At 53.5% G+C, this 25,017-nt stretch overlaps 1 long non-coding RNA gene across 1 annotated transcript; it reads right to left on the bottom strand.

Annotated features, from left to right (window-relative positions):
• Positions 1 to 1,633: 1,633 nt before the first annotated feature.
• On the bottom strand, positions 1,634 to 24,949 carry LOC127490801 (uncharacterized). The gene is made up of 4 exons (XR_016235530.1): positions 22,321 to 24,949; positions 11,751 to 13,091; positions 3,359 to 3,579; positions 1,634 to 1,948 (listed from the first exon to the last, which is right to left on the bottom strand). It is a non-coding gene; the product is annotated as an uncharacterized LOC127490801 (long non-coding RNA).
• Between the last annotated feature and the right edge of the window lie 68 nt (positions 24,950 to 25,017).

Raw genomic sequence — 25,017 nt, 5'->3', positions numbered from 1 at the left:
TTCTATACAATAGTATGCATGTAATAATCACGTGACTCTTTACAAGATCAGCTCTACTCCCTGCTTTGTTTGTCCATCTCACAGACACAGAGCACTAAGACTCAGAGATGGGGAGCCACCGGTCCTGCGTCACACAGTGAGTGAGAGGCAGAGGAGGCAACCCCAGAACCCAGGTGTGCGTGGCTGCTCCTTCTGCCTGCAGTCCCCTTCCTAGCAGGGACCTGAGGGAGCCATCAGACAGCTGGCTGGGTTGGGAGCCGCCTGTGGCTGCCAAAGAGATTGCCTCTGTTTAAAGAAAGAGCCATTCAGTGAATGGGGACATGACCTTGGCTGCACTGACCAGCTGGGCTCTGGGGACTTGCTGGAGCTGCCCAGCCATCCACGGTGCCTGCACAATAGAGCCGCCGGCCCAGCAGTCAGAGGTGGCCCCCAGAGGTCACTGGCCTCTCACCCAGGAGAAAGAGCAGAGACCTGCGACCCCTTTTCCCATGGACCACACAGGGAGGGTGTGCGGGGACTCAGCTCAGATGGACAGCCTCAGGGCCCACTGGGACTTTGTCTGAGGCCCTGGAGGTCAGACTCGGATTCACATGCAACCAGCTTGGGGCTGCGTGTCTGACATTTGCTACATGCTGTCCCATGCATCTTTTCACCCATCCTCACAGTGACTCTTCGAGAACAGCTCTATTAGTATTCCCATTGAGAGGGCAAGAACGGGAGGCTCCGAGAGGTTCAGAGTCTAACCTGAGCACACACAGCTCCCAGGCTGCAGGGTCTCATTCCGGACACTCTTGTGAACTCGTCTGTTTATTTGTAGAGTCACCGTTTATGATATGTCTACTGTGTGCCAGAGACTGTTCTAGGTACTTGCAATACACAGATAAGCATGAATTAATTAAATAAACCAGCATGCATTACTTAAAGCAAATGCATTAAAATTATAAATGCTGCCCTTGTAAGGTTGACATTGGAACACTACCATGCCAGGGCCTGTGCAGTCACCATCCAAAGAGAAATCAGACCCCACTCTTGTTGTCAGGGAATCAATAGTCTAGTGCAGGAGCTGCATACATAGAAAGTTTCCAAGCCCTCCGAAAATTGTAGGGCCCTTCGAGATAAACTAGCAGAGAAGTTATGAGAACAAATGGTACCCATCAGGGAAGGCTTCCTGGAAGAGGTGTTACCTGAAATAAACCCTGCAGGATGAATCAAGGACAGTGAAGTCATTCCAGGGAGCAGTCACAGCAGGAGATGGAGTCCATCCAAGCCTGGCCTGGGCTGCTGGGCTCTGAGTCTCACACACAGCACCCAGGTCTGACTTGTTCTGCAGGTACAGTGTTGGCAAAGGCACAGGAGAAGCAGGAGGGGGTACACGTGGCCAAGGAAGAGGGGGTACATGTGGCCAAGGAGGAGGGGGTATACAAGGCCAAGGAGAACAGGGTGCTGTGGCCTTGGCCTTCAGGAGGCAGAAAGTTAAGAGGAGCAGGGGCCGGGATGCTGTCTGTGACTACAGAGATCACCGCGGGGCTGAGTAGAGGGACCCAGGGTTGAGGGGCCCAAGCAGACGCGGCAGCCATGAACCGGGGCTGCTCCAGACTCAGGGCTCTGGACTCCTAATCCAGTGCTCTGCAAGTAGTTTTTAGTATCTATTTATTTATTTGAGAGTCAAAGTTATAGAGACAGAGGGAGAGAGAGACAGAGGTCTTCCATCCTCTGGTTCACTCCCTAGGTGTCTACAATGGCCAGGGCTGGGCTAGGCAGAAGCCAGGAGCCAGGAGCTTCATCCAGGTCTCCCACATAGGTGCAGGGGCCCAAGCACTTGGGCCAACTTCCACTGCTTTCCCAGGAACATCAGCAGGAAGCTGGATCGGAAGTGGAGCCGCCGGGACTCAACCAGCACCCATCTGGGATGACGGTGTCGGCACCTGCTACACCACAATGCCGGTCCCTGAAAAAAGAAATTACAATAAATTTTAAAGTAATCCCTGCAAAACGTTTTAACTTGTTTATTTTAAAGGCAAAATTATCCTTGCTCATTAAAAAAAAAAGACAAGGAAATATAAGTGTATTTCAAAAAGTGTGTGGAAAACCGAATCATGAGCTTATTTTGATGCCCCTAAACCCTTGAAATCTATACTCACAAAGGCTCTTCAAAAAGTGCATGGAAAATGAGCCTTAAGAGTGGCTTTCCCAATGTTTGGTGCCAACACAAACTTTCCTTTTAATCCTGTCTTTCCCACTGACTTTTTGAAAAACCTTCCTGGAACATGATAACGCACAAACCCGAAGGCAAAGACCAGCCCGCCGTCCTCTGTAAAACTTTGGCGGCAAGGATCTCGGCCCAGGGGCAGCTGTATCAGCTCTATAGCACGCGATTACTTGAAGCGGAGCACAGCGTAAGAACTGGAACTTGGGGGCAGGCCAGAGCCTCCCCACACACACACCTTGGCCCCACCCACAGCTCTGAGTGTTTGCCAAATGTGACTGCGTCCCTAATCTCTGCTTGACGCGTTTGCTTTCAAACTTTGTGTCCGGTGCATCTGAGACCTGCCGCACGCTTCTAAATTCAGCATGAACGTGTCTCAGACTCGTCCCTGGGGGTGGGGTGCACGTGGCTGGCTTCCCTTCCCTCTCAGCACAGGCCCCACGTGACACATTCCTTTGCCCACTGGTGGGCAGTGCCCAGCTGTGGGCCACCTCCCTCGGTGCCATCCTGGGCGCTCTCATGATGTCCCCGGGGAAAGCTCGGGGTGGAGCTGCCAGGCTGCAGGCCCCAGTGCTCTTTGCGCGTCTCTGTCCCAAGTAGGATTCCAGGGGCCCCCAAGTGAGCCTTAGAGCTGCCATCCTGAGAGCTCAGGCCAAGCGCCCAGACCCGGCAGGACCCGGCAGGCACCCAGATGCTCCTCCTCGGAGAGCCAGAGCAGCAGTCCCCCAGCTGGCTACTAATTAGGTCACGAGACGGTGTCATTCTGTCACTCAGGGTTTGTTCCATTTCCTTCAGCACTGAGGCCAAGGAGGGCTCTGTTCACAGCCACAGGACCCGGGGCATGGTGAAAACAGCGGCCAGTTCACACGGAGCACACTGGGCCCCAGGCGTGGGCCAATACACACGCCTTCCCTCTATACACTTAGTCCTCGTAACCAAATACACAAGGCAGATGCTATTATTATTCCCATTTTATAGCTAAACGACTGAGGCACAGTCAAGGGTGTTGCCCAGAGTAATTTGCATTAATCAGTGGTGAGACCAAGCCTCAGACCCCGCATCCTGGTCCCTCTGCTCCCTCCCACTCGGCTATCCCATCTCTCAAAAACGTCAACCTCTTGCTCAGTTCTCAATTAGTCAGCATTCTTTTACCTGCAAGGAAAAGAAGCGAAAAAGTCCATCTTCCACAAGCAGCCAAGGGGCCTTCCTGACTGGAGGTAGGAGGAGACCTCTGACCCGCCAGGCCCAGGGAGACAGAAACGCCAGCCACCCCAGCACCTTTGGATGCCACGCCCTTGCTAGTTTCTGTTGCAAAAGTGCTTCCAGAGGCTGCCGGCAGCTCTCGGCTCCCCTTCGAACACACCTGCCAATTCCTGTTGAAACAAACAAATGGAGAACCAGGGGAAAGTCTAACTCGGGCCGCCTACCCACTCGTGATGGTCTAAATAGCTATGTTCCACCCACCACCCCTCAGCTCAAGCGGTGAAGCCCAAACCTCCAACGTGGTGATAAGAAGAAGACAGAGAGGGGCCAGCGCTGTGGCACAGGAGGGTTGAGCTGTGGTCTGCAGCACCACCATTCCATAGGAGCACCTGTTTGTGTCTGGGCTGCTCCACTTCCAATCCAGCTTCCTGCTAATGCACCTGGGAAAGCAGCAGAAGATGACCGAAATGCTTGGGCCCCTGCACCCATGTGGGAGACCCAGGAGAAGTTCCTGGTTCCTCACTTCCAATAGGCCAAGCTTTCAGTTGTTAGGGCCATCTGGGGAGTGAACCAGCAGGTGGAAGACTTCTCTCTCTTTCTATAACTCTATCATTCAAATGAATGATGAATAATGTTAAAAAAAGAAAAAGAGACATGGGGTGACAGGTTAAATGAGGTAGTGGGGGTGGGACCCTCACGATGGTTTTAGTGCTCTTATAAGAAGGGGAAGGAGCATCAGAGCTCTTTTCTCTGTGCTCAGGACAAGGAGAAGCCACAGAGAACCTACCTCCTCTTGGGAAATTAATGACGGCACCAACAGCTCTTTCTTCCTTGTCTTTACCCAGAATCCCACTCAACAGAAGGGAGTTCCCCTTTGAATGGTGTTCTTCCTAGCCTTCGGGGGAAAGAGGTTTCCATCGGGTGTGTTCAGCCCACAGAACCCATTTGTACATACTCTACGCCATGGAAGGCCCTGGGACCAGCAGGAGTCTGGAGAGACTCCGGAGAGAGACAGGCAGGGGGGAAGGGGCCTCCTCCCAGATCATAAGCGCTGCAGCCCCAGAGCCACACCCTGGCCATGCTGGACCCCTCAGACAGGGCCTGGGTGTTCACCCCTCAACAGGAAAGGCATTTGGGGAGCAGGAAGGGACCCGAAGGCCGGGCACTGCACAGGTGATTTGACTTCAGAGAACCCTGGAGAGGCCCAGCCTGGTCTGTGGCTGGGAATCCTCCCCCTAAGGTTCCCTCACTGTCAGCCTGTCCTGGACTCGGGCCACCCCCCTCCCATGAACCTCACAGAAGGCCTGATGTGTGCTCAGTGAATCCGGGTCAGAAAGCAGCCGAGCAGCAACTCAGGAGCCAAGTAGATGAAAATCTGGACAAGAGAACAAAGCCAACCTGTTGGCCAAGGAAACTCAATCCGATTCTGCCCCAGAGCCCCGTGACCAAGAAGAAAGGGTGCTTTCATGGGCCCAGCCCTGCCTGCCAGCGAAATACGCCCCACCAGGGTCCTGCCCCCTGTGCAGGCGGCCCACGGGGTCTTCTGATCCCTCACCCAGCCTGAGGGTGCACACAGGAAAAGAACCCCTTCCTCGAGTCTCAGAGGAGTCAGGATGTGGGAGAGGGACGTGAGGGTCGGCTGCGGCCAACGAGTGCCTTCAAGGTCGAGGCTCTGTAGATAAAGAAGCCAGCGCGTGTTTGTCCTGGAAATTGGCTCTCGGCAGATTAAATTTAGGAGTAACTGGGGCAGACACGCGGGGAAGCATGTTTCCTTAATGAGCCTGCCTTGATTTAACTGCTCCATCATTTACTGGGCCAAAAAATCTGGAGGTGACTGCAAAAGTCACGAGGATTAAGACAGTGACGGATGGTGCCTCGACAAGCCTGGCTCCGCCGACATCAATTCCCTGCCCCTGCCCTTGTCTGCCTGACGGGATGAGGGGAGGCTGCTGTTGCCGCCGCCGCCAGGCATAGCTCTGTGTGGGCCATCAGCTGCTTCGCTCAGCTTTGCTTTGCCATTTGTCGTCCTTGAAAGGGAGGTCCCTGGTATTTGGAAGAGTTGATTGGCCTCGTACCCTCACCCTCCAGTCTCCTGCATTCCCTCCCCTCCACTCCTCTCCAGCCATGCATGCACGCATTCACTCATTCAGCAAAGTGTTCACCAGCAACCAGTATATGCCATGTGCTTGTGATAAACCCCAAGAAACACAGCACTGAAAAAGTTCAGTGTCAATGTTGCCTTGTGAATGGGGTTCAAGGTGGAGGCACAAACAGGAAGAGCCCTGGATGGTGGAATTATACTCTACGGCCCCAGCATGGTGGAAATGGATGCCCATCCAACTGTGTAACACCAAGAGTGAGCCCTAATGCCCATTACTCTGGACTTCGCCATAGAGATGCATCAACATGAGTTCAGCTGGCGCAACAAATGTACCAGGGTGATCCTGACTGATGGGGAAACTGGGAGAGTCGGGGAGGGGGCCTACAGTTGGTCCCCGCTTTCTGATGGGCCTACTGTGGGTTTCTGGACTTTGCAATGGTGTGAAAATGATAGGCATTTGGTGGACTCTTTGGCTTTTCCAGTCCTCCCTGGTGATGCTGGCCCATGCAGGTGAACACAGCTCCAGCCCCACAGTCACCCAGGAGGCCACAGGGCACTGAGTCTCTGAGCCAGGATGCACAGGAGGGCAGGTGCAGTCAGTGTGCTTCCTGCTTAATGATACGTTCAGCTCACGATGAGTTTGTTGGGACATAACCCCATCCTAACTCAAGGAGCATCTATGTGGGAATCTGTATTTTCTGATAAGTTTTTCCGTAAGCCTAAAACCATAAAGGTCTGTTTTTTAAAAATGAAGACAATTGTCAGAGACCATCATAGGGAGTCTGGTTGGTAGCGGGGGTTTGCAGGCATGTATGTTGAAGTTGTAGTGTCAATGGCCCCCATGTAGCCCTGGTTGCAGCATCTGCCTGCAGGTCTCATTCTTTCACAGGGACCCAACTCTCTAGTGAGTGCCTGTTACGTGCAACTCATCACCAGGCATGGCCCGCCTGTTGTGTGTGTGATGAGGGGGTTTGCTCTTCGAAGGGGTGCACCAGGCTGGAAAGAGGAGCATGGGGGCTGTATAGAGAGAGTTCCAAACAGAGCAGCCAGCATACTAATAAATTTCACATTTTACAAACCAAAAATGAAAACCATTCATTTTGTAATATATGTTGTGGGAAAACTGGACAAAATGTCCTTGGCTTGTGGATGCACTTGAACTATGAGGATACTTCAAAAAGTTCACGAGAAACTAGATTAAAAGGTAAGGCTGCCCTGGTGTAGAAATAATGAAATCATCACATACAAAAGGATTCATGGAAAATGCATATTATAAAAAAAAAAAAAAACCAACTGTGTATGGGTCCCAAAACTTTTTGCACCAAAGTAAACTTGACTTACAATTCCATTTTTCTATGAACTTGTTGAAGCCCCCTCATGGGTGAGTGGACCCTTGTTTGTGTTTGGCCAAAGGAGACGCAGGTTAGAGAAGTCAGAGAAATACTGGCCTGTGCCATGGGAGTGTATTTCATAAGGTGAGCAAGATAATGCGACTCCACATTCCAGAATTATCAGCTCTGACTCAGCAAGCTAAAGCCACATGCCTGTCACATAGCTAATAAGTTCTGTGGGTAGAATTTGAACCCCAACTAGACACACAAGGTCAGGAGCCATCCCTGCCGATAAGTCATGTAAAGGTCTCCAGTGGGCACCAGTGCCGTTCCTTGGGAAACTGGAACTCATGAGCAGAGGGTCAGCTGGTCGCTGGGTCACCCTCTGCCTTCCTGCAGTGTGTGGGAGAGTGGCCTGCTGTGAACTGAGGCCCAGGTCCTTCCTGGGATTAAGGAGAGATTGGCAGAGTGGGGAACAGAAGAGGGGAAAGAGAATGCTTCATCTATGTTGTCTAACTCTTAACATGTTTCAGGTATCTTTTTCTCTTACCTATGTGAGAGACAGAGAGGCAGAGTTCCTATCTACCACTTCACTCCGCAGATGGCCTCAACAGCCGGGGCTATGCCAGGCCAGAGCTGGGAGCTGGGAACTTAATCCAGGTCTCCCACATAATGGCAGGGACCCGATTACTGGAGCCATCACCGGCTGCTTCCCAGAGTGGGCATTAGCAGGAAGCTGGAGTCAGAAGTGGAGCCAGGACTCAGACCCAGGCACTCTGCCCAAGAGACACAGGGCTGTCTTAGCTGCTAGGCTAAACTCACTTCTATTTTCATTATCTGTTTTCCAAAAGGAGCTCATTAAATATGGGTAGATGGGCCGGCGCCACGGCTCACTAGGCTAATCCTCCGCCTTGTGGCGCCAGCACACCGGGTTCTAGTCCCGGTTGGGGCACCGGATTCTGTCCCGGTTGCCCCTCTTCCAGGCCAGTTCTCTGCTGTGGCCAGGGAGTGCAGTGGAGGATGGCCCAAGTGCTTGGGCCCTGCACCCGCATGGGAGACCAGGAGAAGCACCTGGCTCCTGACATCGGATCAGCGCGGTGCACTGGCCGCAGTGCGCCGGCCGCGGCGGCCATTGGAGGGTGAACCAATGGCAAAGGAAGACCTTTCTCTCTGTCTCTCTCTTACACTGTCCACTCTGCCTGTCAAAAAAAAAAAAAAAAAGGGCTAAATATGGGTAGATGATTTCAGTTGCATGTCTTGCTGTCTTCCAGTGCAGGCTGACTACAGTAGGGCTTGGGGTCTAACAACACGGAGAAGTCCTGGTGCCTCCACTTCTAGCAAGTGGCCTCAGGCCAGCTGGCTGCTGTCTCTGAGCCTCAGCTTTCTCATCTTTGAAATGGGAACACTACCTGTCTGGCAGTTTGCCAGGAAGCTCTTATCTGATGCGATGCCTGCAACATTGGAATTGCTTCCTCACTGGCGTTACTGTGAATGTTGGGTGGGTGTTGTTTTCTTCTGAAATAGTCAGATGCCAGCAGTTTTTGCTTCTAAAAGAGATCAAACATCTCTAAGTAAAGCCCTCCCAGGCACGCTCCATTCCCCACCTAGCGTTTCCATAAGGACTGGCAAGTCAGTTGCCCATGGGCCCGACGCTGTCCATCAGGTGGGAGACTTGGCAACACTGAATAAAGGCAGTGGGTTTCAGTTACCCAGGATTACAAAGGAGGGCCTGGCTGTGCTCTACGGCCTGGGCCCAGCCGCCCCAGCGACCTGCGCGATCGGAGACTCTCATGTGAGACATTACCGTAACGTCCATTCCAAAAACGATGACAAGGTCTTGGGCAGTAGAATGGCGTTTGGTGGCCGTGGCTGGCGCTCATCAGCAGCAAGGATGAGATGAGCTGATCGAATCAGCACACAAGTCCGGCAGCTGGGCCTGGAGATCACCCAGGTGGCAGCATAGCCCGGCTGTGGGATGACTTCACTCAATGGAATCCTGGGGGCAGCACCCATGGGCAGCCGGGGCCAGGGGCCGTGGGAGGAGCAGAGGCTGCGTCAGCAAAGAGCAAACAGACGGGGAGGGAGGGGCAGGGAGGTGGACACCTGCGCCCGGTCTCTTGCTTTGTACGTGGGGGTTGGGGAGGGAGCCAGCACCTCATCTCCCATCCTTTCTGGAGAATGTGAGCTCCAGACACTGCTTGTGGTTCAAGCTTCCATTTTGTCACGTGCTGTGTGTTCTTGAGCCGGATACTCAAAGTCTGAGCATCCTCCTGCCTAAGATGGAGAGAGTGTTTGCGCCTAAGGCTGTGGCAAGGCTTCAGGGAAGTTCAGGCATCACGTTCATCACATACAGTGTGACGCTGCGAGTGTCCCAGAAACAGTGGCCGCTGTTCCTATTGTCATGGTCCACCCATTGTCACCTGCAGTGAAAGGTGACTTCAAAGAGGAAATGGGGCCATGGAGAAGTCACCAGACAACGACATGACTCCATGGTGAGTGTCCGTCAGAGAGGAGAGGAGTAGGGGGGATAGCCTGCAGTCGGGACACTCCAGCCCTAGAAATCCAGCCAGTGCCCCTGGAGGAGGTAACACCATGAGTGTTGTGATTGGTTACCCCCTAAGAATGGGTAGAAGTGACCGAGTGGGAACCACCTTGTCATTGCCCTGTCCCTTCTGTCTGAGCCCCTCCCTACTCCCACCAAGGGACCCAGACCAGGACCGTGCTCCTCAGAGGTGCTGTGTGGTCCCCGAGTGGCTCAGTGGGAGGCAGCTCCCACCCAGTGTGGGCTTCTCAATTCTCAGCCAGCCAGAGAACTCTCGAGGGAGGGGTGGGTAGGTGCCATGAGCCCCGGGGGCCCCGTCTCAGGGACACCTATCTCCATGGCATCCCTGCACCCACCGGCTCCAGCCCAGCGGCTGCACCCCTCACCCCCAGAACAGAGGTAAAGCCCACAGGAGGCGGTGGCAGCCCGCGCTGCCCCTGCTGCAGCCCAGCACTGCCCTTTGCAACCAAAAGACAGTCTTAGAGACCAGAAGTAAAACCATCATCATCGCACAGCCCGCCGTCCTCGGCAGCCTGGCTCCAAACGCCAGCTCTGCCTCTCGTGTGCTGAAGCCTTGGACAGCTCGCATCACCTCTCTGAGCCTTGGTGGCTTCGTCTGTAGTCAAAGCTGTAGAAAACTGACCTCCCGGGGTTATCCTGAGAATTAAATGCAAACGCCTTGACACTCTGCCTGCTTGAACCGGACAAATGACTGGACGAATGAACCGGAAAGTTTGTGCTGCGTGGAGAACTAGACATACAGTCTAGACACCTGGATTCTAGACCCAGCCCAGAACTGACTGCACAAGCGCACTTCAAAGTAGTCGTGGAAAACTGGAATTAAAAGATCAGTTTATTTTGGTGTAAAAAATTTTGAATCCTAGCCATGGTTTTGTTCATAACATACATTTTCCATGCACTAACTCTTTGAAGACCTCTCATATATATGATTTCAAAAATTCTTTTGGCACAAAAGTCAATAACACCTTTGAATGCCTTATTTCATGAACCTGTAGAAGTGCCCTTGTATAATAACCTTGGACAGGTTGTTGGCTGCACCGGGCGTCAGCGGCCCCACCTGTCAGCAAAGAGATTGGATCTGGATGACGACAGAGCTTGTTGGCAGGGTTTGCTGGTAAGCTATTATTCAGGGCGTGAGATCAGCAAAGGGCACTTCTTCGAGCCTTAGGTCTACCTGAAGCACAAGCTACGCTGCAATTTCTCCAGCGTTCAGCGGCGTAGCCAACCCTGTGGCTGGCACAGGGGCAGGGCCAGTGAGAAAGCAATGTTTCCATCACAGCAAAGACAGCGTGAGGAAAACCCACTGCCCTGCCATCTTCTTCTTCTTCCTTTCTCTTTTTTAAAGATTTATTTATTTATTTGAAAGCCAGAGTTATAGAGAGGTGGAGGCAGAGAGAGTGAGAGAGAGAGAGAGAGAGAGAGAGAAAGAGAAGTCTTCCAACTGGTTCACTCACCAAATGGCCAAAATGACCAGAGCTGGGCTAATCTGAAGTTAGGAGCTGGGAGCTTCTTCCGGGTCCACCACGTGGGTGCAGGGGCCCAAGGACTACAGTGCCAGCATCCCATATGGGTGCCGGTTCGAGTCCCGGCTTCTCTGCTTCTGATCCAGCTCTCTGCTGTGGTTTGGGAAAGCAATAGAAGATGGCCCAAGTTCTTGGGCTCCTGTACCCAAGTGGGAGACCCAGAGGAAGCTCCTGGCTCCTGGCTTTGGATCGGCACAGCTCTGGCCATTGCAGCCATTTGGGGAGTGAACCAGAGGTTGGAAGACCTCTCTCTCTCTCTGTCTCTGATGTGTGTGTGTGTGTGTCTCTGCCTCTGCCTCTCTGTAACTCTGCCTTTCAAATAAATAAATAAATCATAAATAATTAAAAGAAATGGGTTGAGAGCAGAGGTTCTGAACCCCAGAGGGACTTAAAAAAAATCACCTGGGAAATTTGGCAAATCCAGTGCTGGTCTCAGGCCAGCTACTCCAGACGCCCAGGGAGCGGCCCCCAGTGACTGTCAGTGAAAGCTCTCCCCGATGGCCCCGTGGGTCCCCAGCTTTGAGAGCCAGTGACTAGAACCAAAAGGACAAGCCTTAGGGTCAGACTGGCCTGGGACAAAATCTTAGCCCCAGGCAAGTCGCCTAACCCATCCAGCTCGTGGTCTTATGTATAAAGGGGGTGGGGGAGAGTGGGCCTAGACCCTCACCAGGACACCACAAGGATTCGGCAAGACAGCAGATAAAGTCGCAGGGCCTCCTATTTACAAGAGAGCATTTAATAAAGGCAAATTGCGCCTCGGATGGGCCAGGCTCCATCACTGCCCCATGTATGTATTTGAATTTGCTCATCGGTCTCAGCCCACCTTGTTGTAGGAAAATTGCTAGGACGGTCCGGTGTCGCTGCCTCCCCAACGTTAAGTTGTTCCAAGCAGCGCCTTCCAGGAGCACACGTGACTCGGGTCTTCAGTGTTGGCAGAGGGTCATCCCTGGGAGCTGACAGAGGAGCAGGGCCTGATCTTCGAGGGCAGCTCCATCTCGCCATCGTGGAAGGGGCCTGTCCCCAATGACCATTTGCCTCGTCTTGGGAGCCGCTGCTTCGTATCCTGTAAGTCTTCCCTTGTGACCCCAGAGATAGCTGCAGCTCCTAACCCACAGGGCCTGGTGCAGAGAGCTGGCAGAATGTTCCAGAAAGGAGCTGAATTCCAGGCTCCCCTCTGCTGGAGCTGTGTGGTTTCAAGCGGCTCCTACTGCCTCCCTGAGCTTCGGTCTCCCCATCTGTGAAGTGGGTGTGGCCAGGACTGCCTCCCTACTTTGCCTACTCACAAGGTGGGGAATCATGAAAGTATTGGTTTCCTGCAGCTGCTGTAGCAAATCACACACACCAGGTCACTTACAACAACACCAACAAATACTCTCAGTCCTAGAAGCCAGAAGTCCAAAATCAGTGTGGACTAGCCTGTGCTCCCCATGGAGGCCTCTGGCAGTGTGGACTAACCTGTGCTCCCTATGCAGGCCACAGGCAGTGTGGACTAGCCTGTGCTCCCTATGCAGGCCACAGGCAGTGTGGACTAGCCTGTGGTCCCCATGGAGGCCACAGGCAGTGTGGGCTAGCCTGTGGTCCCCATGGAGGCCACAGGGCAGAACCCTTCTTCCTCCCAGCCCCTGGGAGCACAGCACTCCTTTCTTGTGGCTGCAGGTCCTCCGGCCTCTGCCTCCAGTCGTCACGGGCTCCTCTCCTGCATGCTTTCTCCTCTCTGTGCCTCCAGTAAGGACATGATAATGGCACTGGCCTTGGGGTCCTCCCAGGAAACCCAGATTCGCCTCATCTCAAAGTCTTAGTCCATTCGCTGTTTCTGTAGCTGAATGGCACAGGCCAGGTCCCTCACAAAGAGCAGAGGTTTGTTGGGCTCACGGGGGGCTAAGGACTGCAAGTGCATGGTGTTCCCGTCTAGGAGGGGCTCTTGCTCCATCATAACACGGTGGGAGGCATCCAGGGAGGGCCAGGGCAAGATCCAGAGCTAAGTCTGGAAAGAAGTCTCATTCGCAGGTTCCGGGGACGGGGACATCAGCACGTCATCCAGAGGTCCTGTGCAGCACGCGACGGGCATTTCACAAATCTTGTCACTGTGCCTTGAACTACGCTGTATTGCAAGGGGCCGCCAGATTCCGCGGTACATGCCCATCTGTGGCTTGGGAGGGGTGGCCTACAGAATAAAAGCACACAATCGTTGAGCACCTACTGTGTGCCTGACAACGTGCTGAGTGCTTCACTGCTTGATCTTCACTCTAACCCACGCTGCTCTGTCCCCTCCTCGATGTGGTGACGCACCTTGGCCAAGGTCACCCTGACAGTAAGCGATGGAGCTGGGATTTGAACCCAAGCAGGCTCTTACTTGGCGGGTCATGGTCATGGTCACTGTTACCTGCTGCCTTTTCCAGATAAGCACAGGCCTGAGGCTGGGAGGAAAGGCCAGAACGAATGGCCACAAGTGACAGAAGCCTCTGTATAATTACAGCGATAGTAACTCCAATAATAACCACAGCCAATGGTCATTCTGTTATTATGGCACATGTTACTGCAATAATGAATACATCCTACAGCCAGTCACTGTGCTGACTTACTTTAAAAAAATGATTACTTATTTATTGGAAAGGCAGAGCAACAGGGGCAGAGATACAGAGAGAAAGAGATCTCCCATATACTATCGGTTCACTCCCTAAATGGCCACAAGAGCCAGGTCTGGGCCAGGCTGAAACCAGGAGCCCAGCACTCCATCCTGGTCGCCTACATGGGTAGCAGGAGCCCAGGACCGTGGGCCATCTTCTGCTACTTCCTTAGGTGCATTAGCGGGAAGCTGGATTGGAAGTGGAGCAGCCAGATTTGAACAGACACTCTGAGGGGGGAATGCCAGCCTCACGAGCTACTGCTTAACTTGCTGCCCCACAGTGGCAGCCCCTGTGCTAAGTCCTTTCAATGCGTTGGCTCATCTAACCTCACAAGCACCCTGTGAGAGCGATACTGCAAGCTGAGTACTTCTTATCCACAAGGTTTGGTATTAGAAATGCTTCTGTCAGGCTTTGCCAAGACTTTGGGATATTTGCATATGCATAATGAGTTCTCTTGGGGGTGGGAATTGAGTCTGAAGATGAGGCACTGTTAAGTTTCCCAGATACCTTCCACACGGAGGCGGAAGGTAATTTTATACGATGTTTTTGGTGCACCTGTATTTTGACTATGGCCCATCACATGTTATCAGGGACAGTGTCAGGGTGATGTTCAAAAAGCTCTGGATTGTAGAGCAATTCCAAGTTCAGATTTTCAGCTTAGCCTGCACAGTTATCCCCATTTGTAGGCTTACAAAGAATGCAAGAATGAAACGTGACAAGAGTTGAAAGCTGAGCAATTGGAGGGGAAGGAGAAGCGGAGTCACAAAGCCGGAGAGAATTACAAGGAGGAAACGTGGTTCAGAAATTCCGGGCTCTCAGTCTGGGCCCTGTCCCCCGCCTCGAGCAGGACTCGAGCCTCTGCTGGGTGCATCCCAGGCCAACGGAGAGGACTCAAGGGACCTCCAAGCTGGCTGCAGCTGAGCGCAACACCTCCCTCCTCCAGGCTGGCCAAGCATGACAACCGCACCCAGCAGGCGCCCAGGCCGGAAAGCCCGGCTCCTCCTCCTCCTTGCCACAGTCCGGTGTGGCCAGGAGCACCCTTGCTGATCTGAACTCCTACTCAGTCCTCAAGCCACGCCCAGCTCCCCTGTCCCACACAGCACCCAGTGCAGGCCTCCACCACTTTGCTTTCCCCCCTCATTAAATCCATCCTCTTCCCAAAGGCTAATGCAAAGTAAGCCAAACTGAATTCCAGCCACGTCATCCCCCAACTTGTGGCCCATCCAGGTCAAGTGCAAGCTCCGTAATTGTATGTACAGAAGATGCTGTTATCACTGGTGGCTCCCTCCCTTTCTGCCTCCACTTCCTACCCCTCCCTCCATCACCCACCCAGCTTCCCTAACACCAGCTTGGTTGTAGCCTCTACCTACAACTTGCTGTTTGTACCTCAGGGCCTTTGCACTTTCAAGTCTCCATTCCAGAGTGCCATTTCCGCCTCCCTGGTCTCTCTGCTCCACTTGCCACACTGCACACTGCCTGAGGGCAGTATTGCTCAGCTAAAGCCTGGCCCAGAGTAGGAGAACAACAAATACCTCTGACAAAGTGAAGCCGGTGCTGTGGCTCAGCAGGTTAAAGCCCTGGCCTGAAGTGCCAGCATCCCTTATGGGCGCCGGTTCCAGTCCTGGCTGCTCCACTTCCAATCCAGCTCTCTGCTGTGGCCTGGGAAAACAGTAGAAGATGGCCCAAGTCCTTGGGCCCCTGCACCCACATGGGAGACCCGGAAGAAGCTTCTGGCTCCTGGCTTCAGATCGGTGCAGCTCCGGCTATTGTGGCCAATTAGGGAGTAAACCAGTGGATGGAAGACCTCTCTCTCTGTCTCTTCTCTTTGTGTAACTCTGACTTTCAAATGAATAAATAAATCTTTAAAAAAAGAAAAAAGAAAAAAAGAAGTGAATGGACAATTTGGAGAGGGTCTGAGGTTGAACTCAGCAGGTGGCGTGTCTTCTCTTGGGTTATTTGTCCAGAGGCTGTTAGGGTAGAAGGGTTCAGCCTGAGGTTAGAGACCCAGACCCCCAAAATGCTTCCCAATGAGCTTGGCTGGGCTTACACAGCACTTTCTTTTTTTCAGGGTTTCAAATTATTGTCAATATTTCAACATCAGGCGATTTCATGAAAGCTTAAGTTCAGGCTTCTCTTGACAATAAGGGCCTGGTCCCCACGTGACGAGGATGGCTCGAGCTGAGTAGCAGCTGGCCCTGCAGCCAGGACACCTGCTGCCCGGTCCCCACCGGCCTGCCCAGCACCCTCCGCCTGTCTCTGTCACCTGCCTGGCCCCTCTGGCGTTTGCATCTGCAGGTGTCAGAACGCACCACTGGCATCTGTGAAACCTCCCTCGGAATGCGCCCGCACTGGGACTCGGAGGTGTGGCTTGCAGGAGGCTCTGCAGTGCACTGACGCGTGCTTTTCTTAGCAAAGCGAGAAACGAGATCACTTAGAAGAGCCACAGCACCCAGGAGACTTTCAGAAGCACAAGTTGTGCAGAATCAGCTCAGGTGCCCTGGTAACGAGGACAGAGGGCTGGGGCCTCGGGGCACTGCTTCTCCTGGGGCATCCTTTAAGATGTAGATTTTGGGGCCAGCGCTGTGGTGTAGAAGGTAAGGCCAGCACACCTGCAATGCAGGCATTCTATGTGGGCACCAGTTCGAGTCCGGGCCGTTCCACTTCCAATCCAGCTCCCTGCAAAAGTACCTCAGAAAGCAGTGGAAGATGGTGGGAGACCAGAAGAAGTTCCTGGCTCCTGGCTTCAGCCTGGCCTTGCCCTGGCCGTTGTGGCCATTTGGGGAGTGATCCAAAGGATGAAAGACACCCCCCCCCAACTTTGTGTAGCTCTGCCTTTCTTTTTTTTAAGATTTATTTATTTACACAGAGAGAGAAGGAGAGGCAGAGAAAGAGAGAGAGAGGTCTTCCATCCACTGGTTCACTCCCCAGTTGGCTGCAATGGCTGGAGCTGCGCTGATCAGGAGCTAGGAGCCAGGAGCTTCTTCTGGGTCTCCCACATGGGTACAGGAGCCCATGAACTTGGGCCATCTTCTACTGCTTTCCCAGTCCATAGCAGAGAGCTGGATCGGAAGTGGAACAGCCGGGACTTGAACCGGCGCTCATATGGGATGCTGGCACTGTAGGCAGTGGCTTTACCTGTTATGCCACAGCACTGCCCCAGCTCTGCCTTTCAAATAAATAGATACGCACCTACAGAAATAGGTGTAGATTTGGAGGCAATGGGGCCAGTGCAGGGCCTGAGACTCTGCATTTCTGCAGATCCCCAGGTGAACTTTCAGCTTCAGAGAGCCCCGGACACACGTTCCACAGCAAAGTTCAGTGACAGCTCCCGGAGAGGCTCGAGGGCCCTAAATGCCCAAGTCAGCAGCCCCTGAGGTGGTGCCATCACTCACGGCACCCCAGCCCCGCCGGGATGGACTTTCTTCTAGTCCATTCAGGTGACCTTGACCCCTGCCCCTTGCCTGGTGTCAGCACCAGGACCCAAGATGCCCTTGGCTTGGAAAACACCTGCTTCATTTGGGTTCTGGAAGGGAAATTCAGTAGGAAGAGTGGGGGAGGGGGAGGAGAGCGTGGGACAAGGACACGGCGGTGGTGGCTGGGCTCAGCCATTTACGCTTTGCGGCTGTCTTGCGCGGTCCCAGATGGAGGAAGCTCCCAGAGGGACCAGGAGATCCAGGCTCAAATCAAAGCCCAGGGTGCCAGCCTGTGGTTGGGAGCAGCCTTCCCGCTCCAGCCCTGGGTCCCTGCTGCTGTGTTACGTTTCCAGGCGGAACGAGGGACGGCCAGAGGAAGCAGAAAGAAACCAGTGGCCCACGCAGAGCAAGTGGATCCCCCGGGCTTTGCAGCCGCAGCTGGTGAACAGGAAGCACAGGTAGGCACGCAGGGGAACACCTGCCTTGGCTGCTTTGATTTGCAGTCACTGGGTTCATTCAGAAAAACCGAGCAGAGAAGACTCATCACCCCCACCTGTCTAGCTGTGGTGACACCAAGGCTCGGGACCCAGACCTGGTGGGGGGCGGGGCGGGTAGCTGGTGCTACAGGTGCAGAGAGAGGCCCTCTGAGGAATCTAACCCACCTTCCGCAGAGCCCCTCTTGGAGAGCCAACCTCTCCATGGTAGCTTCCAGCAGTGGGAACTATCAGGCCACCTGCTCTGGGCTTTCATTATTGTCCTTGGCTTTTTCAGCCTAGGTATACAGAAATAGCCCCAGACAGAATGTCCTTTATCAGCTATCAGGAAACAGGGAGAAAAGTCTTCTCTTCGCCAGCATCCAAAAGAGGAGGCTCCCCGTTCTGGGACACAGCCCTCTCTTTCTCGCTCTGCCCTGGGTGGAACACTACGTTACTGTTCCTGACGCCCACCGGGAGGGCTCCGGGCTCCGAGGAGGCTGCAGCCGGCTGCAGGAGGACGTCAGCTGCTCTCGGCCGGTCCGCTGCCAGCCAGAGCCCAGCCTTCCTTTCCCAGGAGAGGAGACGGAATGCAACCTGCCGGGGAACCTGGAAATAATTAACCACAGCAGGAACAGAATCCAGAGGTTTGAAAGCAGAAGTTGCAAGTCTGCTGGAGAAGGGAAAAAAAAAAAAAAAAAAAAAAAAACAGAGAGAGAGAAGTCTATTTGAAATGTTTGGCCCTGAACCAGGATCCCCACCCAAGCATTGTCAAAATGCCAGTGGATCCAGGGCCCTGAGAACCTGCATTCCTAACCAGCCCATGTGGTGCTGGTACTGCTGGTGCCTAGACCGCATGGTGAGAAGCAAGACATGAATGAGAGCCCTGGGGGTGGGGACAAGTCCTGACCTGAGATTGCCCTAGGCTAAGAAGGAGGGGAGCAGAGACAGACTCTGCCCACTATAAATTCAGGCCCCGCCCCCCGCCACTTAGCAGCTGGATGGCCCTGGCCAACGCTCTGGCCAATCCAAGCCTCGATTTCCCCATCTGTAAAATGGAGGTAAAGTCTACCATTTAGGGTTGTTGTCAGAATAAGCGAGAACACACACATACAAAGATATCTCATCAGTTTTACAGAAAAATAGATTTTAAAAATAAGTTTATTTCGGTCGGTGCCGCGGCTCAATAGGCTAATCCTCTGCCTGTGGCACTGGCACCCCGCGTTCTAGTCCCGGTCGGGGCGCCGGATTCTGTCCCGGTTCCCCCTCTTCCAGGACAGCTCTCTGCTGTGGCCTGGGAAGGCAGTGGAGGATGGCCCAAGTACTTGGGCCCTGCACCCACATGGGAGACCAGGAGGAAGCCCCTGGCTCCTGACTTCGGATTGGCGCAGCATGCCGGGTGCAGCACGCCAGCTGTAGCGGCCATTTGGGGGGTGAACCAATGGAAAAAGGAAGACCTCTCTCTCTGTCTCTCTCTCTCACTGCCTAACTCTGCCTGTCAAAAAAAATAAGTTTATTTCAATGTAAAAACAAAACAAAATAAAACAAAAAACGCTAAACTCCATGCACAGTTTTTTTTTTCAAGGTACTTTTCATAGTTTTCCCATGAACTTTGGTTAAAAAGATGTATTTATTTATTTGAAAGTTAGTGTTACACAGAGAGAGGGAAAGACAGAGAGCCAAAGCCAGGAGCCAGAAGCTTCTTCCAAGTCTCCCATGTGGGTGCAGGGGCTCAAGGACTTGGGCCATCTTCTACTGCTCTCCCAGGCCATAGCAGAGAGCTGGATCAGAAGTGGAGCAGCTGGTACTCGAAGCAGCACCCACATGGGATGCTGGTACTGCAGGTGGCAGCTTTACCCACTATGCCACAATGCCCGCCACTGCAATATGGTTTTAAACAAAACAAGTCTTATCACCAGGAGGATCATGAGGAACATCCCGGGGTGCTCAGAGCTGGTCAGGTGAGACGTGGGGTGGCTGTGTTTCAGGTAGGTTGTCTTGCCCGGCACTAACACCTGCTGATACTGTAAGGTTTGGCTTCTCCACAGTAGTACCATAACTTTCGGTTGCTTTTACACCAAATGGAGCATTCCTGAGTCCATCCTGGCTGATGTTAAAGAGAAGCTTTACCGGGCCCAGTCACAGGGAACTCTCCGGCTACGGTAATCCAGTCCTGGTCAGGGCCGAGAATTCTCTCACACTCAGCAAGTAGCTAGCTGTGAACCGCCCCCCCTGGCTGGAAGGATATCAGATGTCATCCACTGTCCAAATCCATGACAAAGAAGAAAGCCCATGTCCCAGTGATGGGATTTCTGGACATGCACCGTAGGATCTGGAACAAAGATTTCGGGGAGTGGTTGGGACACCCGAATGGATGGCCAGGGCTGCTGGTCCAGTTTCAGGGCACACTGTGACTACTGCCCCCTGCAGGCACTTGGATGGCACACTTCGATAACAAATGTGGCTTCTACCCTGCCTGCCCCCGGCAAGCAGGAGCCCTGGCCCTGCAGGACCCCGTGTTGACGCAGTCCCAAGAATCTGCTGATCAAAGCAGAACCAAACAAACATCAGTGCCATGCAGGAGGCCGTGTTGCTTTGTGTCTCAGTTCTGGTTTCTGTTGTGACCGAGCACCATGGCCTGGGTAATTTACAAAGAACTAAGGCTTGTTGGGCTCCTGGTTCCGGGGCCTGGGAAGCCCAGGACCACGGCCCCGGCATCTGCTGAGGGCCTCCGGCTGCATCACAGCACGGCAGAGGGCACGGCATGAGGAGACAGAGCAAGGGCATCAGTGTGGGGGTCTCTTAAGAAGCTATTAACCCCATTGTTGGCCCCCACCCTTACCACCTCATCCAATCCTAATGATCTCCCAGATCCCACCCACAAATCCTACCCGCATACAAGTATAGGGATCGGTTTCCAACACATGAACTGGGGGACTCACTCAAGCCCCAGCACCTTGCGTAACAGAATGGAGAAAGGCAAGAGAGGACAGCACTACTCTGCAGTTGCACAAGGCTCCTTTAAGATTTTGCTATGGGGCCGGCGCTGTGGCATAGCGGGTAAAGCTGCTGCCTGTGGCGCTGCATCCCATATGGATGCTGGTTCCAGTCCCGACTATTCCTCTTCTGATCCAGCTCTCTGCTATGGCCTGGGAAAGCAGTGGAAGATGGCCCAAGTCCTTGGGCCCCTGCACCTATGTGGGAGATCCAGAAAAAGCTCCTGGCTCCTGACTTTGGATCAGCTCAGCCCCAGCCATTGTAGACATTTGAGAGTGAACCAGTGATAGCAAGACCTTTCTCTCTGTGTCTGTCACTCTCTCTTTCTCTGTAACTCTGTCTCTCAAATAAACAAAATCTTAAAAAAGAAAGGGAGGGAGGGAGGGAGGGAGGGAGGGAGGAAGGAAGGAAGGAAGGAAGGAAGGAAGGAAGGAAGGAAGGAAGGAAGAAAGAAAGAAAGAAAGAAAGAAAGAAAGAAAGAAAGAAAGAAAGAAAGAAAACAGCAATACTCATTTTTCCGACCTTTCCCTGCTTAGTGCCTGCTCAGAGCAACAGTTTCTGGAAGGAAACTGAGAATATCTAAGGCTCAAGTTTGGGGACTGGTATTGTGGTGCGGCAGGTTGAGCTGCTGTCTGCAGTGCCAGCATCCGTATGAGTGTTGGTTCGAGTCCCGGCTGCTCCACTTCTGATCCAGCTCCTTGTTAATGCACCTTGGAAGATCCCTGCCACCCACATGGGAGACCCAGATGGAATCTCAGGCTCCCAGCTTTGGCCTGGCCCAGCACCAGCTGTTGAGGTTATTTGGGGAGTGAGCCAGTGGATGAAAGATTTCCCTCTGTGTCTCTTTGTCTCTCCTTCTCTCTGTAATTCTTCCTTTCAGATAAATGAATCAATCTTAAAAAAGTTGGGTGGGGGGGCAGCTGGCACTGGGCGTGGTGAGTAAAGCCGCCACCTGCAGTGCCGACATCCCATATGGGCGCTGGTTCGAGACCTGGCTGCTCCACTTCCGATCCAACTCTCTGCTATGGCCTGGGAAAGCAGTAGAAGATGGCCCAAGTGCTTGGGCCCCTGCACCCATGTGGGAGACCTGGAAGAAGCTCCTGGCTCCTGGCTTTGGATCAGCCCAGCTCTGGCCCCTGTGGCCAATTAGAGAGTGAACCAACAGATGGAAGACCTCTCTCTCTCTGCCTCTCTGTAACTCTGCCTTTCAAATGAATTAATAAAAGTTTTTAAAAAAGAAAAGAAAAAAAAAGGAGACTCCGGTTTTGGCTTCGATTCCTTTCATCTTGCCTTTTTCATCTGGGTAGGCTTCCCTTTGCACGGGGTAGAACAAACTTTCACCCGGTTTCAAAACACAGCTGCTGATGTGTGGAAAACCCCAAAGTTGCAGCCACATGTGCCACAAGCAGGCAACCTTTTGGCTTGCGCGTTCCCATTCTAGGCAGCTGATTGTCTTAGAGTGCAAGGCAGGTGATGCGCTAAGTATTGAGAACAACCCATCTCTGCTGGGAACCGGAAGCAAGGAGTGGGCGCGGGAGAAGAGGATTGAGGCTGTTTGTTCTTAGCGGCGCCCTTCTCTGGATCTAATGCAGCCAATTTAAGTCTACGGGAGTTCAGTCCAGGCAGCCACACAATAATAGACTCTGTGTGTGCCTCTTCTCTCCGGGACATGCGGGTGCTCCCTTCCGGCTTTGTAGAGAGTCCGCACACAGGGCGCCCGACCCGCAGAGCGTCCTGCGCCGAGACGTGCGCAGTGCGCCGAACCCCGGCCCACCACAACCAGGCTACGCAAGCGGCTGTAGGCACAGAATCCAGGAAGATTTAAGAGCAGGAATCCTCGCTCCGCCAGTTCCTAGCTTTGAGAGGCAGAGCAAGCTACTTACGTCTCCGTTTCTTCATCCGAAAAAAGGAGCATAATTTCAGATCCGCTCGACTGTGCCAGATTCGTGACTCATGGTGCTGGGCCTCGGTTCTTCACGTGCTGGCGGATCTGAAACCTGAACCTGTCCTCCACTCAACGGAGCCTTCCACCCCACCCCCTTCCACCCCTCGCCGGGGGCTCCCATCGGCACCGCCCACCCCTGCCCTGGCATTCCTTCTGTTCTTATCCTAAGAGCTGTACAAGCCGGCTTGGCATTCCTACAGCTAAAACACCTGGGAAGAGCTTCTTGGGAAGAAAGAGGGGTTATTTCAGCTGATGGTTTAGAGATTCCCAGTTCAAGATCAGGCGCCTCGTTCGTCTGATGTCTGATGAAGGCAGGATCCCAGGTCCAGAGATGCATAGGCGTGCTTGGCTTACAGAATCATCTCTCTCGCAAGAACTGTCTTCCCCTGGCAAGGCCCCCAGAGACCCGAACACATCCCCCCAGGCCACTCCCAGGCGCCATAATGCGATCAGGGCTCCACCTTTCACCCACTGACGGACCACGTACAACACCTGCATGGGCTTGGGGCACAGAGTCCTCTTCAAGGGGACTTCCAGGAGTCCACAGGGGAAAAAAAGGATACATTCCATTTTCCCCACAAAGGATGTGCCTTCACAGAGCGTTACAAAATTTCACCTCTGGTCCCCATACAGCAGGTTATATTTGATCCAAAGGGTATTTAAAAAGGGACAACAGAAAAGTACACAAAATCCCAAAAACAAGGCTTCCTCTTAAAAATCATGAGGCACTGCAATACCAGACAGTTGTTCCAGTGTAGTGACTGTCGGCTGAGACCACCCAATGGCCCCGTCCCTGTAGAGAACACACCTGCTCTCCATTTTCACAGTCCCCACCACTCCCTAATGTCCCTGCAGGTGATAGCAACTGCAACCCCACTGGACCACTGGCTTTCTTGGAAGGCAAGGTGTGCTTCATCCAGTTGCCTTGGCACATAATAGGTGTTCATTAGTGTTCATTGTGTGTGTGTGTGTGTGGGCACACGCACACGCACATGAGACAGACAAAGCCTGCTGAACATTCGGGATTAAATGGCATTGCAGTATAGACTTACAGTCCACCCACACCTTTCCCAGCCCTCACTCTCCAAACTCTATATTTAATCGCATGTGCACAACCAGAGCCTCCCAGCCGCTTCGTGCCGGAGATCCTTGCTACACGTCAGAAGGGCGGCAGCTTGGCCCGGCAGCAAGTGCGAGCCTATTAATAGCCCCGGCTGCCTCGGGAGCCCTTCCTGGCCAGCTGCATTGTTCTCCAGGGCGGAGAGGCAGCGGCACCTGCTAGGTGAGACCACCCCTCTGCTCAGCCAGCCCTCCCCTGCTTCTTGCCTCCCCCCTCCCACTGTCTGCCCATCAAGATGAATCAGGGCAGTGAGGAAGGGAAATAAGAGCCCAGGCCCCAGGTGAAAGTGCTTTGCCCGGGTCCCCAGAGAGGATCTTGTGTGGCAAGCGGCGCCAGAGGTCACGGTCACCTTGGCCCGGAGCTGGCCTGTTTACTGAAGTGAAATGAAGATATCAGTCAGATGTCAGGGGGATGTGAATGGCCAGTGCTTGCTCAGAGCTCGGGCCTGGGCCTGGCTGGCCTGGGGGACGCTTCCTTCCCAGCTCCACGGCACACAAGGTCCCCCTGGCTTAGTGTCTGCTATAAGGGGTCACCAGGCAAATGACAGGCCCTGATTGCTCCTCTTGGCCCTGTTTCAGGGACTCAGGGCTGCCTCCCTCCACTTCCCTCATCCCTCTTTTCTTCTATGCAGCTGGAGGAAGGGTGAGCATTTGTTAAATGGTCCCCCTCCCCCAACCCTTGCCCTATCTCTGGCAGGAAAGCGAACCTGTCCCCTGTGACCCGCACCTGATGGCACCATGCAAGCCAGCATTCTCCTCCTCCAGCCATAGCTGGGCAAGTGGAGTGTTGGCCACAGGGCGTCACATAGGAGGATGGATGTGGCTGTGCCCTGCAGCGGAAGGGGACAGGAAACAGCCGTGACCTTGTTTATCACAGCGTGATGGGTAACACGCCTGCACAGCATCTGAAACCAGAACCTCAGTGCAGCCAGGCCCAGAGGGAGTCTGCCTGTTAGGGCTGTCCCCGGGGAGTGGCTCCTTCGCATTCCTGCTGCTGCTTTTCCAACGTGGGGGCCAAATCCCAGGAGCGAGACAATCAAGCCCATATATCCATGGGAAGAGTTGCAAAGAATGACACAGCTACTGGGAGGGGAGGAATTTGTGACCCAAACTTGCAGTGTAGACCATCGTCTCTTTGCACCTCACATTCCTTGGTTCTCTTAATTTCCCATAGCTAAGTGAATAGTCTTGAACATGAACCATCTGGGTGCAGTTCTACTTCCCAAAAAGACCCAGCAGAGATTCCGTCTAATAATAACTCCGTCTCCATGAACCACACAGGTCTATTGTGGTTGGTGCTGTGTTCCACAAGTGAAATGGTGAACACGGAGCCTTCTCCATGGTCACCTTGCTAGCAGCCGGATTTGCAGAGTCAGGCTTATATCCCCTGCCTCCCAAACTACCACAGAATACTCAGCACCTCCAGCAAAGGCCTTCCTCTCCAGCCATTCCCCTCTCCCCCTCCCCCTCCCCCTCCCCCTTCCCTCTCACCCCCTCCCCCTCCCTCTCCCTGCTC

This window comes from Oryctolagus cuniculus, chromosome 6, assembly GCF_051225735.1.
Source record: "Oryctolagus cuniculus isolate XC-2025 breed Fujian yellow rabbit chromosome 6, ASM5122573v1, whole genome shotgun sequence".
NCBI classification, from domain to species: Eukaryota; Metazoa; Chordata; class Mammalia; order Lagomorpha; family Leporidae; genus Oryctolagus; species Oryctolagus cuniculus.
This window is presented reverse-complemented; position numbering and strand designations above follow the sequence as displayed.